Genomic DNA, 20770 nt, shown 5'->3' with positions numbered 1-20770 from the left:
TACTGTAAATTCAATCTTCACTTCTGCCCGATCCGAAAAAATAAAATTACTCAGACATACTGTCTACCGTCCGTCCAAATGGTTATGTAGCAGGAGCGTAGAAAGGGGGGAAATAACGTGACGGTTAATTACTTAACGAAGCCCTTTTATTTAAGTTATTTTAAACAGTTGTATAATATTACATAGACGTCGTCCACACCTGTGGAGTAACGGTCAGCGCGTCTGACGCGAAACCAGGTGGCCCTGGTTCGAATCCCGGTGAGGTTTTTTCGGGGGTTTTCCCTCAACCCAATACGAGCAAATGCTGGGTATCTTTCGGTGCTGGACCCTGGACTTATTTCACCGGCATTATCACCTTCATTTCATTCAGACGCTAAATAATCTAGATGTTGATACAGCGTCGTAAAATAACCCAATAAAATAATAAAAAAATAAAACGTAGACGTCCAATTCCTAACAGAAATTAATGTTTTCAGAAAAGAGCTAAGGCAGCTCAGCCACTAGCCTTTAGAGAGGGGCGAGCAGAAGCGGGTGGGGGAGACTGAGAAGCGGTGTAGGCAAACGGACGACAATATCTGTGCAGAAATATGATTCAATATTGAAAGTTCTTTCGTCACTGGAAAACGCGAACATATTTCTGGAACGTACTATACTCATTAACTCAGTAGGCCTACTATTTACTATGACCGTAAGGCGACTTTGACTGCATACGCGGCCTTGGTTCTGTGTGGAGGACGATGGAAAGTTTACTAGTAGAGGGCGTGGGAGTGAAGTACATTAAAAAACTCAGGTACAATAAAAATTGAAGTAAAAATAAAATGATGTCCCTGTACAGTTGTCAAAAAAAAAAAAAGTGGCCGCACTCGTGAACAACGACTATTTTCTAAGTCCACTTCGGGTCACGGCGATGTTATACGATGCATTTCCGGAACTATGTAAATATTCCATATCTGCGTCTCGTAGACCAGCGGTAGAGTGCTTGCTTCATGATTTCAAGATTGTGAATTCGGGCCTTCTTCAAATTTTCATTTTATTTTTTAATCGATCTTTAGCGATATACAGTAAATAATATTCAAATTATCATTTATTTTCTGTTATCGTCCTTTATCGATATCAAGTTATTTATATTTTGTTATCGTTCTTTTAGCGATATAAATAATATTCAAGATATATATATATATATACTTTGTATTCTGTTATCGTACTTTATATATATATATATATATATATATATATATATATATATATATATATATATAATATTCAAGTCACCATTTGTATTCTGTTATACTTCTTTAACGATATGAATAATATTCACGTTTTTTTATATTCTGTTATCGTTTTTTAACGGTATAAATAATATTCAAGTTATCATTTATATTCTGTGTTCGTTCTTTAGCGTTTCAGTATTCAAGTTATTTATATTCTGTTATTGTTGTTTCGCGATATAAATAATCTGTATTTTATGTAATTATTATAATAGAAATAACCATTTTTCTTTGTAAAATAGGTTATTTTATTTAAATAATTAAATATATATTATATAATATCTTATATTAATTAAACAATCCGATATATATCATTTATACTCTGTGATACTGTATAAATAATATTCAAGTTATTTATATTGTTATCGTTCTTTAGCGACATAAACAACATTCGACTTATAATTTATATTCAGTTATCGTTCTTTAGCGATATAAATAACATAAACTTAATATTAGGCTTGGAACAATACAGTTGCATAATACTGATGTTAGTTTTTTCTTTTTGTATTATTACAGTATACTATCTTGAACCACAATAAAATGAAAAGGAGTGACGAGGAATTGAACCTGAGACGTTGACATTTAAATTCCGACGTTCTTCCGCTGAGCTACGAGAGCACAAGTGTGAAAACATATGCGGAAAAATTGGCCCAATCCCTCTCCAAGATTATTTGATTATTTGTAGAAGCTAGCCCAGGATGCGGGGGGCAAAGACTAATTGGGATTTCCCGGTCTCTGATCGAGTCAAACATCCTGATAGAACTGATGAAGTCTGGAGAGCCCAATTAGTCAAATTTCACTCTTCTAATCTCCACGCCTGGGCCCCCTGGGATCTAATAAAATGCGAAAGAGATAGTGGTGTGCGGAAAGCAACGGGAAGTTACCGTATTTATCCTTCCCAAGAAAAACTGCAAACATGAGCAAAGGAAGCTTTTAATAGAAAAAGGAGCATCTTCTGCGGACCTCTGGAAAAAGAACTAAGGAAGAGACTAGTAAAGTGCGTTGTGTGGAGTGTGGCATTGTATGGGGAAGAAACATGGACATTACGACGAAATGAAGAGAAATGAATAGAAGCATTTGAAATGTGGATGTGGAGAAGAACGGAGCGTGTGAAGTGGACAGACAGAATGAGAAATGAAGTTGTGTTGGAAAAAGTGGGTGAAGAAAGAATGATGCTGAAACTGATTAGAAAGAGAAAAAGGAGTTGGTTGGGTCACTGGTTGAGAAGAATAATAGACGACATTAGGATATGTAGATCATATGCGGAGAGTAAGAGGTAGGCAGAAAATAGGAAAAATTGGAGAATGCTGGGTTTGCAATGAAAGACCTGCCCACAGGCAGAACGCTTATGTATGTATGTTCAGAATGCCTGGAATTTCGTGTCTAAGAACAGTCGCTATTTGCAAAGACTAGTCGATTCCATGCCCACTCGACTGCAAGGTGTGATCAAGATAAGGGAAAGATAGACTAAATATTGAATCGTGGCTTTTTGTTTTGTTTTTCGAATGCTTAATTGTTTGAATGTTCTAAGGCAGACGCCAGTAAGTTTGTTTTGTTTAAGCCACGAAAGATACTTTTGTTGAGAATAAAATCTTTTTTCTTTCCATTTGCAACCACAATGGTATAATGATAAAGTTATGGCATAATACATTAATGAACCTGATGTTAATTACTAAAATAATCGTAAAAGAGAAAGGAGCAATTATGTATATTTTGTCTCTCTCTCTCTTAAAAATAAAACAAAAAATAACATAAAAAGAACTAGGTTGTATTCGAACGCAGGACCTCACGAATACAAGGCCAAAATGCTACCATTACACTACCAAGTAACACACGGAATACTCTAATTATAACTGTAGATATCAGGCAACGTGGTCAAACAACATGTAACATCGCCTGTCTCCGAATTGTAGCGAAGATACCCGAAGGGAACTTTGTTTCTGGAGAGCGGCCACTTTTTCTTTTGACAACTGTACAAGCAATATACTATTACATCACTAACATACCGCAAAAGCAAAGTAGTAGTTAACTTACACCTGAATTCTATAAAAAAGTAGGAAATTTATTACAACCGCAAAATGTTTGATATGAGCCGTTGAGTGGTTAAGTCAAAATTGGATAGTGAGGTTTAAAGTAAAAATTCTGTAAAATACAGCGCAAAGTAGCAATTAATATGTCCTACGTGTTATCCACTGACTACTAATAATTTAAATAAATTGAATATTAATTGCACTTTGTACTCTATTTTACAGAATGTTTACTTTTACCTTCATTACCCATTTTTGACTTACACCACTTCTGCTCTGAACGGCTGATATATCGAAAAAAAAGTATCACGTCATCTATTAAAATATCGGGAACCACATCGTACGTTTCAAAGTTGTTAACCGTACGCCTCTCGGAAACCACTTAGGACTCTTTAAATTGTGTTAGTAACCACTTCAGGCACCTCGGTAATACAATAGTAACCACTTCTTGCACCTTGGTAATATAATAATTATGTAGGGGCCGACTGTATTTATGACATACCTGTTGTCTCAGATTTATGTTAACGATTTTATGGGACGAGCAACTGATCTCATTAGTTTTGACTTGTCTTTTATTATGTGTCTCTGTTTTCGATTTCTGACATCGTGTGGAGATTTTCAATTATCTTTAGGGTCCTATATATTTCTTTATTATTGAATATACTTCGTTTGATATCTCACTTTGAAATTGTTAATTTTGTTACATTCTCTTACTGACTTCATAATGCATATAACCAGACAGTGTATGCGGGATGACTTAAGGAAAAGTGAAGTTGTTTTGTATCGGAGTATATGGCACGTACCGCGTCGTCCGTCTTTTGTGTACCTGGCGAGTACAGCAGCGTACAGAACGAAGGAACCCCGGTCCGTTCATAATAATATTGCAACGCAATGTGTGCAGTTGTGTTATCCTGCTCAAGTATTTAGTACGCGTTGAATAGTGTTGTGCTGATCCATTCATAATGTCGAAGCAAAACGTTAAATTCGCTCAGAGATACGAAGTGCAATTAGGAAGTATGAGAGTGACATTTTATGTATTAACGAAGACAATATCGTGTGTAATGTATGCAAAATTGAAATAAAAACCAGAACAACTCAAGCTATAGAGAAGCATTTCAACAGTACATCGTACAGGAAATGCGTTGAAATATAATCTGAGAAACCATCTATATCATCATCATCATCATCATCATCATCATCATCATCATCATCATCATTATCATCGTTTAGTTGTGCGGGTCTAAACGAAACGTTTTGCAAAGACATGTGCAATATGATGCTCAGTGCAAATATTCCTCTAAAGAAATTGAGCGATCCCTATTTTAGAGGTTTTCTTCAGAAATTCTCTCGATACAAAAACTGTTTAAGCGATAGACGAAGACGATTCAGCTTCGACAATTTACGAGAATTTATCGTCGTTTACTGCAACGCTGGTAATTCCATCAATGATGACGAGGACTGAACCTTGCAAGGTATGTACTACAGAACGTCATTTTTCTTTTCTTTCTGACTGTACGGAGATACAGTAGCATGTTGACGTCGTCTGTTTACGTTGAAAACCTGTTCAGCCAATGATCTGAATGAAAAAAAAAAATGTAACATAATAGTAAATGTGCACCTACATTCAACGATAAGTCATCCCGCATCCACTGTCTACATATAACTGTTCCTTATTTTGAATAGATATCCTTAATTGTTAGCATTCACGCCTCACTGGAATTATGCAATTAAATCTGAGCTGCGAGTTTTGTTTTTATTTTTTTAGTCTTGTTCTGTGACATACAAAGATAATACGAAACGTATAAAGACAGACATAGATACAAAATTCAAAATACACTTTCTACGAAGCAATTTTAACACATAAGAATATATTGTAGGTTGTATACGCCATTTAGAGTGCTTTGCTAATCTATTGTGGTTGCTGATCCTCAGACATTACTGCTACCAATCTTCATACTTTTTGACGTAAATTTCTGTAAAATGACTTTCCAACAATGAAACATTTTTCGGACTATTACTGACGTACATTTTGGAAATAAAATTTTTTTCACGAGTAGGTACCGGTAGGCCTACTATTCTCATAGAAACCAGTATGATATTTCCGTAAAAGATTTGTGTCATAGTTAAAGAGTACTATGGAAGGTGATGGTGTAATTTAGTTGTTTTCATGGTTCAGTCACAGTCTAGTATATAGTCACGAAGCTTGAGGTGATTTTTTGCATTTGTCATGATACAATGCTCCATGCGATTAGCAACTGAGAGTACTAGGAACAATAGACTGTGCGATCGTAGCGACCCTAATGGCTAGCAACTAAAGTTCAGCTGTCATTGGATGCATATTCCGTACGTATTGAGCTTCGTGACTGTATGTATTTGACTGTGGTTCAGTCATAAGCTATTCCGCTGACGACTTCAAATCAAACTTACCTGTATTCGATAACATGCAAATCTTGTTACATTAATGACTAACCAAGCAATGCGTGGACTTCACTACCAGTTCTGATACGTCATTGCGTCATTAACATTATTTATCTTCCCAGATTTTCGAATAGTGTGATAAAGATATGTTAAATATTCTTCTTGTCGTTACATTAATTACCGCTCGTATTTCATTTAACTTTTGTATTGGAAATAGGGGTACTGATCGAATACGGCATGCAATAAGTGTTAAGTGAAGTGGAAATTATGCTTGCACTGCGAAAGGAAATCTAACACTACATACTTCGTTTTTTATTACAAATCAAGAGTGACGTTGACTTCAGTTGCATTTCACGCGTGATGTAACTCTGGTCTAACGCGCAGACTGAATTGTATGGTTTCAGGTGTATGTTAGTTATGTTGTCTCTGGTAGCGAAACTGCTTTTATGTTTCCACATGACGTACAAGAAACAAGAATGGATCCTTAGAAAAAAAATAGATGTAACGCTCCTTGTATGAACGAGAACATTCATCTATCAGACGGCAGTTTTTTCTCTTTTGTTTATGGGAGCTGGGAAACCAGAACTCGTTAAAATTGTAATAGAAATGTGTACTGCAACTACATTTCCTGTTTCAGTTTTTATTGAAAGAGGTAGAACGATATTCACAACTGCTAAGCGTGGGCAACTTCAGCATTGTTTGGAAATAACTGTATGGGTTCGAATCCCACTTAAAGCGTGGCTGTTTGTTCGTTGTCAATGTAATGTCCTGTATTTTTTTTTAACTGAGACCCTCTGTTTGTCTCTTTGAAGGAAATAAAAGTATAGGTACTTTAGGTATAAATAATATTGTATTTGAAATACCTACGTGTTTCATATCAAAATATGTAGCAGATGATAGTGTGATTAAAATTTAAGTCTTCAAAGTCGTGTCTGCAGAAGGGTTTATACCTGTATGCAATGTCAACCGTAAATCATGTCGTTAATTTCAGGGAGTTAATCTGTGAGAGATTTCAAATAGAAAAGTTAAATACAATTTTGCTCGTTTTTGCTTAATTTTAGAAAAAAAAAATTGTTTTAAATGAAAAGTTTAGTGGCGTATTTTAGAACTATTGACTAAATTGTAATCATAACCTAAATACTCGATCTGAGACCACTGGCTCATTGAGTATATCCCAACATAACACTTCACGATACTCTTCATTATTCACAGTTTCAATTTCTCGTCATTGGAACTCTCTACCTTATTCCTTAAGGGGCTGTCAGATATTTACTGCTTTCAAAAGTCGGTTGTCAAATAGACTGCTTAGACCAAGCCTGCAGAACTCGCAAAGTAGGGGAACTATGACGTCAGCCTCACTCCACTTCTATTGGGGATGATCGACTTCCGCCCTGAGAATGAATGTTGATGCAGCCGAGCGTAAATAGAACGCCGTGACCGCGTGACCGCGTGACCGCGTGACCGCGTCTGGTAAAAGAGGAGAGGAAAGTAGTCGCTCTCAAGAGCTACAGTTCTGCAGGCCTGGCTTAGACTGTGAGCTTCCTTAAAATGTAAATTTTCTAATATATGATTTTTATTTTTAATATATAAATTTTCTCTATTATTTTAATAATTACTTAGATTCACATTGTTGCAACATTGACTAATACTTAGAAAGTAACTAAAATTTTCTTAATTTTACTATTATTATTATTATTATTATTGTTATTATTATTATTATTATTATTATTATTATTATTATTATTATCATCATCATTATTATTAATTGTATATTGCTCCTGTATTGCTGTCATTTTTCTACTTCCAATTGTTCTTATATTGGGTGAGTGGAAGAGAAGATCTTATGGCCTTAGATAAAGAAATAGATAGATAGATAGATAGATAGATAGATAGATAGATAGATAGATAGATAGATAGATAGATAGATAGATAGATAGATAGATAGATAGATAGATAGATAGATAGATAGATGGATGGATGGATGGATGGATGGATGGATGGATATACAAATAGATAGACAGACAGACAGACAGACAGATAACTGAATAAATAAATAAGTAAATGAATGAATGAATGTTATGGTAACAATGTTATATTCTGTAGGACCAAAAATTAATCTTTACGTAGATTGTTCGCCCAACAGTGCATATTACTGTAGAATCCCGGCCACCAAGTCACTCAATTGAGTGCGCTCCTTGTATAATGGTAGTTGACTTAATATTGTCTTCCTCCGACGAGTTTAGTGCTGGGACCTGAGGTATTCTTGCCATCGGTGCGGGGGGATTGCAGGTAGATTCTTTTGTTGCTACAGCTAAGCCGAGCCGAGCGGAGTGGGAAGTATTAATCATCCAAAAATATGCAGTCTTCAGTTTGTAGTAGTGTGTGAATATTTCATATACATATTGTTTACCTAGGCCTATGTGATTTTGTTATAAATATATTAAATATATTTTTGCAATTTTTGCTCAAACATTTCCCTGATGTTAGCTATGTTAATATTATATGAATTACTCATATTAAATATTTCACCGTTACAAGTCATTTTTAAGGAAAATGCTGTGGAAAATGGGTCAACGAGACGAGTAGATATTTTAGCGTACAATGCTGACACTAAACAGGGCATCATTGTGGACCCCACGATACGTTTTGAAATAGAATGTCATCAGTCAACCGAGGTCCACCTTGAGAAGAAGTCGATCTATGAGCCTACAGTCAACTATTTCAAGCTGAAATATACCTTAATGCACGTTGAGGTATTCGGCTTGCTCATAGATGCTCGAGGGACTATACCAGCTTTTTTCGAAGAATTTCGACGGCAGTTTGCTCTGCCAACATCTCTGAGGGATGACATTGTGATAATTGTGTTAAAAAAATCCTGCCAAATCCTAATTAATCACAATGGTGCCACATTAATAGCAATTGTAATTTTTCACGCCCTTTTCTTTGTTTCCCTTTTTTAAAACTTAATATCTATGTTTACATATGTATAATAATTTTTTTTGAGGATATACTGAGTCCGTAAGGGCTACCCTCAATGGGGGGCAGTTTGATATTATTATTATTATTATTATTATTGTTATTATTATTATTATTATTATTTTTTTTTAAATTGATTACTGTACAAATTTAATTCAATTCTACTAATCACTAAATTTTATAGTATGATTCTTCTTTTCATTTATATTATTGTAGTTTTATTATGATTTTTGTGTTTATTTATTTTATTGTATTTGTATTTCTGATGGTGTGATGGCCTTAACTTCACCAGAATAAATGAATAATAGACTAAATAAATAAATAAATAAATAAATAAATAAATAAATAAATAAATAAGTAAGTAAGTAAGTAAGTAAGTAAGTAAGTAAGTAAGTAAGTAAGTAAGTAAGTAAGTAAGTAAGTAAGTAAGTAAGTAAGTAAGTAAATAAATAAAATGTTCTACAATACTTCCCTTCTCTGAACACGTAAGTACGAGTGGTTGTATCTCTATCTCGTCAAAAATACGTTAGAAAACTAATAGGCATACTGCTATCGTAAAATGGGCGAATGTTTTCAGTATGATTGTACTTCCTTCCAGATTGGCGATGTCACTGTTCCCTCCCACTCCAGTACCGCGCTAGACTAGTCGGAACCGCATTCCTCTCAGCCCTAAACTCCTCAGAGGATGACAGTTTATAGTCTATGTCAACATATATGTGGAACTTGGAGTCAGGCCACAAAGGGAAAAACACTAGAGGAGAGGGATTCGATCCGGTGCTGTGGATTGAACGTTGGCTTAGCTCAATGGTTAGAGCACTTGGTATGTAGAACCAAGGATCCGGGTTCGATTCCCGGCGGCGCCGGAGCGAATTTTTCTCCTCTAATAACCATTGTTCTAATTGGTTATTTATGACGCTTTATCAAGTGCTTATCTAGCGTCTGAATGAGATGGAGATGATAATGTCAGCTAAATGAGTCCAGGTTAGAGCGCCGAAAGTTACCCAGCATTTGCCCTTAATGGGTTGAAGGAAAACCCCGGAAAAAATCCTCAACCACGTAAATTGTCACAAGCAGGATTTGAACCCGCCCCCGATAGTTTTACGGTCAGGCATGCTAACCGTTACATCACAGCGGTGGACATCTTTTTTCAATATATGCGTGTTTGATCAACACTTCATTTTGTTTTAATTGCTTAGAACTCATTGAGAGATCGTTTTCGTCCATTTCAATTTTTTTTCTTTGATTTGTCATCTCTCGCTGCACTTTCTCTTAATTCCAGAATTCTGGGTCTCAGTTTAGATTGATTTGTAAATAAAAAATTTACGTGTCCACGGGGAGGATAAAGTCAAACGAGACAATTTGAAACAAAACTAAACAAAGCGACTAACACTGGTCACTTCTAATACAGTTTATAAGACATTTTGGTCTAGACTGCTACTGAGTTGAAGCAACGAAATACTGTATCTGGACTTAACTCAAGGTAAGCTGGTCCTCGTTAAATTTTACATGTAAAGTTCTGAAATGTTCCAGAAAAATGTCTAGAATTTGAAACATAGGCTAATAGGTTCTGCAGTTCGATGTGGTCTATGAACGCTAAGTGGAAATATTTGTGAGATATGACGGGTCGCCTTTTCTGCTTCGGAAGGCGCGACAGCGACGGAGTGAAACCATATTACCTTCTCATTATATTTTGAGCCTTGTTTTTATTTATTTTTCTATTCTATTTCCCATTTTTCATAATTATAGCATTTTTACGTTTTAACAACATTTTTCGACTAAAAAGGGCTCGCGACCCATAGTTTGGGAAACACTGGTTTTCAGAAAAATGGACAGTTAGAATTGAACGTAGTGTCTCTGTTCAGCATAAACCTAGTGATAAATCATGCAAATAGAAATTTCCTACTAGTTGCTATGTCAACTGATTGCACGACACACTCAGGTGTATTACTTTCGAGTAATTTACATTGAGAACACAGAACATTAAACAAGAAAATGGAATTCTAGGCATTGTAACGTAACTGAATTACACTTTTGCTGTGTTATTACTCAACAGATTTAACATGTTAGTCTTCACACAACGCTTGAATCACCTATTCTATTCAAATATTTTATTGTTGATGGAAAATTGCGCAATATTGTGCTGTTTGTTAGCAGTGTGGAATTCATTCCCCTATGGAAGGAGAAACATAAATTCACTTGTGGAATAGCTGTGAGCTTATAAAGTAAAATAAATCTGTTGGAAGTAAACTAAAAAAACAACACTTTCGCTAACAATTTTTCAAGTGCATATACACAGGTATATAAGGTAATCTTTTGTTACCAGAAATTAAATTACTATGTTAAGGTGCGCAATTTACTTTCTAAAGTGTAATCTACATTTAATTTTGCTTCAATTTTGAAAATAAGCCTATTTTTTTCATCTTCATTAAGTTCACTTATTTAAGTAGTATACAAGGTGTCTCATCTAACTCTGCGAACTCAAATATTTTCGAAATGAAGCAAAATGTAAAAAATCTACTTGCGCAAGCATGTACCCATGTCAGGGGCTCACTCAGTGGGAGGGTGTGCACAATCCAAAAACTTAAACAATATCACTTTCACTCAAAGTTACCTTTTTTAAATGGAACATGTATGTTTTGCTAGCGCACTGAAAACTAGAGACACAATTAGTGATAACCAGGCTTCGAGACTTTAGACCTGATACAATACGTTTACTGTGCATGCACTATAGGTTGTTGACTCGCTGCAGGTAGATAGAGATGTGCTGAGGTAACAACGTTGCTATTTAGAGTAGAGTACGGTAGTATGGGGAAACATACATATGTGCATTCTGAAAGTAAATATACATTACACAATGATAATTTCAAAAGAATGTGAAAAGCATTTATTCTCCTGTCTTTTATAAGCATTTGTGTTTAATTATATTCACTGTTAATGGTGGAAATAAGCATGTAGCAATTTTTATTTGTATTTTTTTAATTTATCCTATTGGTCGTCTTTAGGAAGTGCATTTACAGTACCGAAATGCAATGTACTACAAGATACATTCTCAGTGTCTCAAACGTAAATCTTTTTCGGTTATCTGCCAAAGTTTGTACTGTAGAAAGCTGCGCTCTACGTCGCATGACGTGATAGGAGCGAAACGAAAAAACCTAACATCATTGCAGTCTCTAAGAGACAGTCCTTTATTCTCGGGTGACTCTATGTCCACTAATTTGCTGTTTATGTTACACAATGTTCCATATCCGTTATTTTTACATAAAATTGATTTCCACTTCTGTTTTACAGTTCAGTAACCGGTGTACTTGATGTCTCATTAATTCTCTGCATCATTTTCTAAATTAATTTGAAGGCTTCCGGCATCTCTTGCTCCGACTTTTCTAACCGTGTAATAGTTTCAGACACAGTTTGTATGAAAACCAAATTATTTGTCAGAACCTTCAAATCCAGAGCGTTTTCCTTTGCGTATTTGTTGGCATCCATTCTACAGTACCCCAACCCACTGTACACTTTACCACTATACTCAGTACGTCGTTATGCGGATTTCCCACTGAACTGCTCTATTGGGTCCGAAGTCTCGAAGCCTGGTGATAACAGAATTGGTTTCACTTTTGTGAACCTTCTGAAATAACTAAACTTTTTAAAAGATGGAAACGGAGACACTATTCGTGTCGTTATGCAAAGGGTGTAGGATTGCTTGCAATGTGTTTGTACTAAAAGAATGTCACTACAATACGCTACACTTCTCAGTGTACTAGTGTCTCCTGATCTGGTCTGCTGTACGTCTGTCAGTGTCAAATAGGTAAATATCATAGTAATATTTTACTTTTAGATGAAGTTACCTTCACAAATCATGGTAATGTGAATTTGAGGAACATGTACTACTAGTTCGTACAAAATCCCACTGATTTCCCGAAGTTGCTCATCAACGGCAGTGGAGTATTAATGTTTGATGCGGTATCATAGGCAACAGTATTGTAGGTCCCTATTTTTACCAGAGAATATTAAATGGGCAGCGATACACATCATTTCTTCAAGACACTTTACCCCTTCTAATGGATTTTTATTTTATTTTAGTAGGTTATTTTACGACGCTTTATCAATATCGTAGGTTAGGCCTATTTAGCGTCTGAATGAGATGAAGGTGATAATGTCGGTGAAATGAGTCCGGAGTCCGGCAACGAAAGTTACCTAGCATTTGCTCATATTAGGTTGAGGGAAAACCCCGGAGAAAACCTCAACCGGTAACTTGCCCGACCGGGAATGAAACCCGGGCCACCTGGTTTCGCTGCCAGACGCGTTAACCGTTACTCCACAGGTGTGGATCCTTCTAATGGAAGACGTTGGATTGGAAACTCGTCTTTCAATGTCGTTTCAGCATGATGAGTGTCCCGCACACTTCGCACATGTTTGCAGAGAAGTAGTTTCTAAATTGGTGGTTAAGACGGAATGGTCCTGTGAGATGGCCAGCTAGTTCCCCCGACTTGACATCATTAGACTTGTTTCTCTGGGATGCAGTGAAAGATAGAGTAACTTTGAACATCTGCTGAAGTGACACAGCTTCATCAGGAAAGACGTTACTGATTATTTGTGAGTGCGTTTTCCGTGCTGGATGTAATTTAGAAGTATTTTGTTTAGGAAAGTAAAACCACTTCCGTTATCAGTAATTGTACGTCTAGTTTTCAGTTCTATAGAAAAAAACATACATGTTCCATTTAAAAAAGGTAACTTTGAGTTGAAAGTGATATTGTTTCAAGTTTTCAGATTGTGCATACCCTCTCATCGTGTGAACCCCTGACATGGGTACTTGCTGCGTAAGTAGGTTTATCACAGCTTGTTTCATTTCGAAAGTATTTGAGGTCGCAGATTTAGGTGAGACACTCTATATATAAAATATATCTCCAGTAAAATTAAAGGTAAAAGTAGCCCCTGTCCCCCGCTGTGGAGTAACGGTTAGCCTTCCTGATCGTGAAACGAGCGGGCACGGGTTCAAATCCTGGTCGGAACAAGTTACCTGGTTAGAGTTTTTTCCGAAGTTTTCCCTCAACTTCTCGAAGCAGAACTGCTACGTAACTTTCGGCGTTGGACCTCGGACTCATTTCGCCTTCATTAGCATCAATCCATTAATCATCTTCAATTGTTACAAGTTGACCAGAAGGACGTGGCGGACGCGGTTCCAGAATCCGCCTACAGATGGCTTCTGCCTGTGGGAGCTGCACATATCCAAGGAAGCCGCAGGGGCTTCAATAAGCGGACTGCTGTTAGATCGGGGGAGTGTAGCTCCCTCGGATAGATGGCACCTTGGTGATCGTGAAATCGACAACGGCATGCCTTCCTGGTTAAGGATGCAGCAGATTCATCCACGTGAATTGCGAACAGATGCCATCGATCTGAGGATGCCGCAGAGGAACATCACAGTGAAGGGGAGGGGCGTTCCTGTTCATGCGGACTCCGTCAGACCTGGATGCTGTGGCTGAATCGATAAGATGGCACCACACAGTGAATCACGTGCTTGATGAGCGATTCTAAGGATTTCAAAATCTTCCTAATAAAAGAAGGTCACACAATAAGTCTAAGGCTGCGGTGCTTGCCTACGAGTCCTTCTCCGTAGAAAAAAATAACCTCTTCATATGCCTTGAAGACACTTGGGGGCATGAGGTACACCCCTTGCTTTCTTGTCCTCGACACTAGAATGAGGTAGTGTGGTTAGCACCACACTCCGACAGCTTTTTACCCCACGGAAAGACCCAGTACTCAATTTGGTAGGAGGCTGAGTGAACCTCGGTTGCCGTTCTGGAAGTTTGGCAACGAGAAAATCCCGTCATCATATGGGATCGAACCCCGAACCTTCCGCTCCTTAGCCAGTGCTCTATCAACTGAAGTACCCGACTGCCATAGCTCCAGTACTGAACGTTAAATTGAATTTAAATAATCACTACGTTTAATTTCAATAGAGGATAGAGATAGATAGACAGGTAGATGGGTGGATGGATTGATTAATGGTTGGCCATAGTTGGATACTATAGATAGATAGATAGATAGATAGATAGATAGATAGATAGATAGATAGATAGACAGACAGACAGACAGACAGACAGACAGACAGACAGACAGACAGACAGGTAGAAGACAGACAGACAGACGGGAGTATTATATTTTCTTTTCCTACTACACGATTAAGATAGTATTTCGGGACTGTTGTGAAATAAGATGCAATAGTAATCGGAATATAATTATGTCAGAGGAAGAACAATTTGTTTGTACAGGGACATCATTTTATTTTTACTTCAATTTTTATTGTACCTGAGTTTTTGAATGTACTTCACTCCCACCCCTTCTACTAATGAAGTTCAACCGTCTTCCACACAGATCCAAGTCATAGTAGCCTTACCGTCACAGTACGTTCCAAAAATATGTTCGCGTTTTCCAATGACGAAAGAGCTTTCAATATTGCATCATTTTCGCAAAGGTACTGTCGTCCATTTGCCTACGTCGCATTCCGGTTTTCCCCAGCAGCTTCTATTCGCCTCTCGGTAAAGGCTAGTGGCTGGGCTGTCTTAGCTCTTTTCTGAGAACATTAATTTCTGTTAGGAATTGGACATATACGTAATATTATACCCATACAACTGTTTAAAATAACTTAAATAAAAGGGCCTCGTTAAGTAATTAACTGTCATGTGATTTCCCTCCTTTCTACGATCCTGCGACATAATCACTTGGACGGACAGTAGATAGAATGTCTGAGTAATTTTATCTTTTCGGATCGAGCAGAAGTGAAGATTGAATTTACAGTGCGTAAGGTACTCCTTTATAGAGTAGGTACAGAATTATTTCAACATGAGTTAGGCCTACTAGTACGAAGGACGAAACTGGTAATTGGAATTAGATACATTAATCGAAATGAACCGCCACCATTTTGAAAAATGTGTTTAAATATCCATATTATGATTATTTTTCAATTTAACTTCATTCTCTATAGTGTACGCTAATGTGCTATAGACACTCTAATATACACTGCATAATGAATACGTCCGCATGGACAGCTCAGTTCGTGAGTAAAAACACTCATTGTTAATACAGTACTGTATTTTGATTAAACAAAAACCCAATGAAAATTATCAAACTCAAAAGCTTGATATTTCATAGTTTACGTAAATGGATGAATTACTTTTCTTCCCTCCTATACCTAGTAAAGTGATTTGTTTGTATATTACGCCATCGAACTCCAGTCATGGAAGGGGTTAGCAGCCGTTGATTCAAAGGTATAGGCAGGTTAATATCAGAAATGTTAGTAAAAATAAAATGATGTCCCTGTATAATCTGAAGTCTGACTAGTGTAATATGTAGCTAGTCGGCGATGTATGCAATGGAGGGGCAAAGGACCTGGCCACTCTACCTCATTATTTCCTGCCTAGTTGCCTCATAACTGATGTCTTGTTGGTGTCACTTGTGAGGTTCAGACCTGTTTTCGGACTGTTGATCAAACAACAAATAGGCTCCATTTTCCAGGTAAGGGAAACCATACGTCGCCCTAGTCCATTATAATTTTATTATCTTCGAGAAAGGAGAAATGGTTTTCGGGCCGTCGTCTGTGTTCATCACTTGTTTCAGAAAAAAAAACGTTAACTTTAAGATACAAAATAATAATATTTATGCTCTAAAGTCCAATGTCCAGTTTTACCATCATGACACGAAACCGAGCTTTCCAGTGCTGCTGTTTCATGACACTGTATCATTATTCTGCTATCTATATTGTACATAGTCGTGAGATAACATAACCACGCTGCCGTACATCACTCCGAATATCAATTGTGTTCGTATGTTAAGTGGACACGCCCATTATTACATGCGTGGTTAATGATCGTATTGTTATCTGGCATTTAGTTGCTTTCCATCAGTGTATTAACTTCATGCAATAACGTACCCTTACTTTATAATTCACACTTCCGTATCAAAATTGCTCAGGTTATTTAGCATCGAAAAACTATTCGGTTAACTTTAGTGAGATTATAAGCAACAGTGTCTAAAGCGTTACCTGTAGCAAGGGTTGTTGGTTTTTAGAAGGCACAAGGGTTAAATCTCGTAAGTGTGGAAATAGTATTTTTCAGTTATCATGGCTTCATTCGTAAATGAAAGACAATACTTTGGAATAACTTACACCCGGTCTTTGTATTCATTATTATTGTATTATCTTCTCGTGGCTCAAGAAGTGGAATTACGAAAATTATGTAATAATAATAATAATAATAATAATAATAATAATAATAATAATAATAATTGAAAATCATTCGAAACATGACTAAATTATATGTTACGAAACATGTAGAACATACATTAGAATAGGGCAGTATGTGTCATCTTCGTGACATATTTTTGATGTGGCTACGTCTTTATCGGAGATACGCTACTACAAATGGGAAAAATGTCGCATTTTATGTGTAATAGGAGGCAGTGACGTCAGGTAGTGATAAGTTAACAAGGCATCCGCAGTAGTATTGCTATCGGACTTTGTAACAGTAGGCAGTGACATAATGAACTTGACGAATAAATTAAGGTATAGTACAAGTCCTTACCACACGAGGAGAGTATCGTCAAAAACAAATGAAATCATAGGCCGAGTGCATCTCATGCGATGGGAGAAGGCCGAAGTTACTCAATAACAAAAAGTATAACATAATTGAACGACTTCACCCCCGTATGAGCAACGCTCGTATTCTGTGCTCAGGGCGATCGAAACTTGAAAGAAAATCACAACCGAAAATATAACTTAAGAACTAATTTTTCCACTGATATAAATCATATATATATAGTCCACACCTGTGGAGTAACGGTTAGCGCATCTAGCCGCGAAACCAGGTGGCCCGGGTTCGATTCCCAATCGGGGCAAGTTACCTGGTTGAGAATTTTTCCGGGGCTTTCCCTCAACCCAATATGAGTAAATGCTGGGTAACTTTCGATGTTGGATCCCGGACTCATTTCACCGGCATTATCACCTTCATCTCATTCAGACGCTAAATAACTTAAGATGTTGATAAAGCGTCGTAAAATAACCTACTAAAAATAAATCATATACCATTTAATTTGTCGGTTTAATCTGCATAATAATTATATAAAGTTGCAAACAATTGTTTGCTTTGATTAGAAGAAATTCACGGTTTTAAAAACTATTGCATTTTTACAAAAATAATTGTAATTAATGGAATATTTTCATACAGGCCTAAATTGAATTTGAGGTACCCTACTGAATATGAACAAAAACTACTGTGAAAAGACGTACGACACGCCGAAAACAAGTTTTTATGTCATGGATGCTGAAAATGTGAGCATATGGTAACATCTTGTTACCGATATTTTCAGCATCACAATAATATCCTTGTCCACCGCTCTGAAGTAACAGTTAAAATGTCTGACTGTGAAGATAGTTATCTGATTGAGGTTTTTTTCCGATGTTTCCCTCAACAACAACAAATACAACATTCGGAGCTCGACCGTGGAATCATTTCCCTGTCATTATCACCTTCATTTCACTCGGACACTAGATAACCATCGCGGTTGATAAAGCGTCGTAAAATAAACCAATTAAAATAATATCCTTAGATTTCGTATAATCGAAACTTAAAACTGCAGAAGAACTAATCTACTTAAAGATTATAGCCACTTCTTAACAGTCGTATGTAGGACACCGTCACCTCCACCGACACCACCACCGTCACAGCCACTGCCACCTAATTTCAAGGATTGAGCCCTCTGTTTAAATTTTTATCGAGTTTAGGTAGGCTATTTACAAGTAACTGGGCTTCATCGGTATGTGGTCAGTATGGCGTAATACTACAAAACATGATATTTTTATTGAAATTTTAGGTAAATTGATTCCGATTTTAGGTTTAAGAAGACTTGTGTGGCGTCGGAAGTATGAATTTCATAGTTGGGTCATCGTGACGTGAGGTGAAAGTATTGGTGAACTCACATTTCGGCACCATTTATACAGGGTGAGTCAGGAGGAAAGCTACATGGTTTGAGGGGTGATAATATTGGTGATTCTGAATAAGAGAGTTTATATGAACATATCCCCTGTTCTTAACAGTATCTGACCTACAGCTGTTTGAAAATCACAGGCGTCAGTCTCATGTCCTTCAGCACTCGCATGGGGACACAACCAAAATGACATTAAGTTTTAGTAGGAACAATGAAACCTATCCTGAACGATGGATCGGTCGCGGTGGAGTCATTTGTTGGCCACCGGTGTCACCCGATCTTACTCCATTGAATTATTGTGCGTGGGGCTGGCTTAAGAGCGAAGTCTACAAGCGGAAAGTGGAAACAAGGGGAGAGGGACTTTTCGCTCGCATTTTACATACTTGTGCTCAAGTAAAGGAATGTCCGAATCAGCTCAGATCAGCAACACAGCAGCTGTCTACAAGAACTGCAAAGAGCATTGAAGTTGACGGTGGACTTTTTGAACATGTTCTGTAAAGAAAAGTATACAATTAAACAGAACATAAGGTGACAATATTTTAAATTACGAGTACTATCACCTGCACTTTTCCCGTCTCCCATTGTTTCCATCAGTTTTCTCCGAAACTGTTAAGAACAGAACATATGTTCATATAAACTTTTTTTGTTCAGGATCACCAATATTATCACACCTCAAACCATGTACCTTTCTTCCCGACTCACCCTGTATGTTAACAAATACCTCGTTCTGTAGACAACAGTGGATCTCAAACAAGTTGCGGGTTTTGGCAAAAAGATAAATTTTTTGCTTTCGTTGGTAATGAAACTCACTCCCTAAGCTATTGGTCGGTTTCTGAATTTCGAGTATACAGTTAGATTTCGTTTACACTGAAATATTAAAAATGCTTTCAACTGAACAGGCGTTAGCAAAACAGCTCTTTTACCTTTCCTTTTAACTCGATTAAATTGAGGACTTTAGACGAGCCTGTTGGAAATTCGTGTTAAACTAATTTGAAAATGGAATTGCATTTATACAATGAAATGAGTGGCCTGCAATACTTCAAGGGCTTACAAAGTCAAATTACCACGTAGCATGTTGCTGGTTGTATTTGATGTGTGTTGGTCGTAAATTAAGTATCGCCTCAGTACATGTCATGTTATTAATGTACGTATCACTGATCAAATATACTCGCCACTTAAAAGGACAACATTGAGATGTGCTGAGTCTGTGGTTGTCGGAGAGAAAGATATCTTCAACACAGGAACATGTCCTATGCACTCTATCAATCACAGACATAGGGATACATAATGACCTAATTTTTAATAAACGTCGAACATCAGTTTTAAAGACGATATGATGATATGACTGTAATGGGAAATAATGATTAATAATTGTTATTGAAATTACAATACTGGGTGTTTAGTTCAAAGTGTGTCATGGCTCGCTGTATGCCGTCATGTGGCTAGCCGATGAGCCTAGAGAATTCAATCTTCCTACACTTCCGCAGAGGTGTATAACCTATGAGGTAGAGAAGTTGCCTAGCAAGTACGGCGTTCATTCTGAAGAGTACGTACCGATACGTACGGTAACGCAGGTAGTGGCAGGAATGTGAACTGTTTGGAAATACGTACTGTAGGGATATGGGGAGAGGGTTAAGACGATTACTTACGTATTTGTTGACATTAACTTCGACGGTCAACATGGACACGGAGCATTTGATTTGTGTTTTGGAATGTTACCGTACGCAACCGATGATAACAAATACCCTGCGTACGACTTGCCGGCGCAAAACACAGTTCGAAAGAGGTTATGGTAGCACACAGACCGTACAGACCACCATCTGTTGCTACGACGTTCAAGTTATACCGTACACGTTCTCAAGTTCAGATTGAAGAACGCCTTAAATAATAGGCAACTTCTCTAACATATAAGCTGAAACTCGCTTCAAATCGGTGACCCAACAACAGTGACGTCATGACACACTTTGAAATGAACATCCAGTATACTCGTAAGAGAAAACCGAAGCACTGCGCACTGATATGGAGCCCAGTCACTTATAGGCCATAAATCTCATAGTACCTAACTGAAAATTTAACTTTGGGGTGCTCATCATCACCGTCATCATC

This window comes from Periplaneta americana, chromosome 9 (genome assembly GCF_040183065.1).
Source record: "Periplaneta americana isolate PAMFEO1 chromosome 9, P.americana_PAMFEO1_priV1, whole genome shotgun sequence".
NCBI lineage: Eukaryota > Metazoa > Arthropoda > Insecta > Blattodea > Blattidae > Periplaneta > Periplaneta americana.
The sequence above is the reverse complement of the archived record's forward strand: the minus strand, read 5'-3'. Positions refer to the sequence as shown.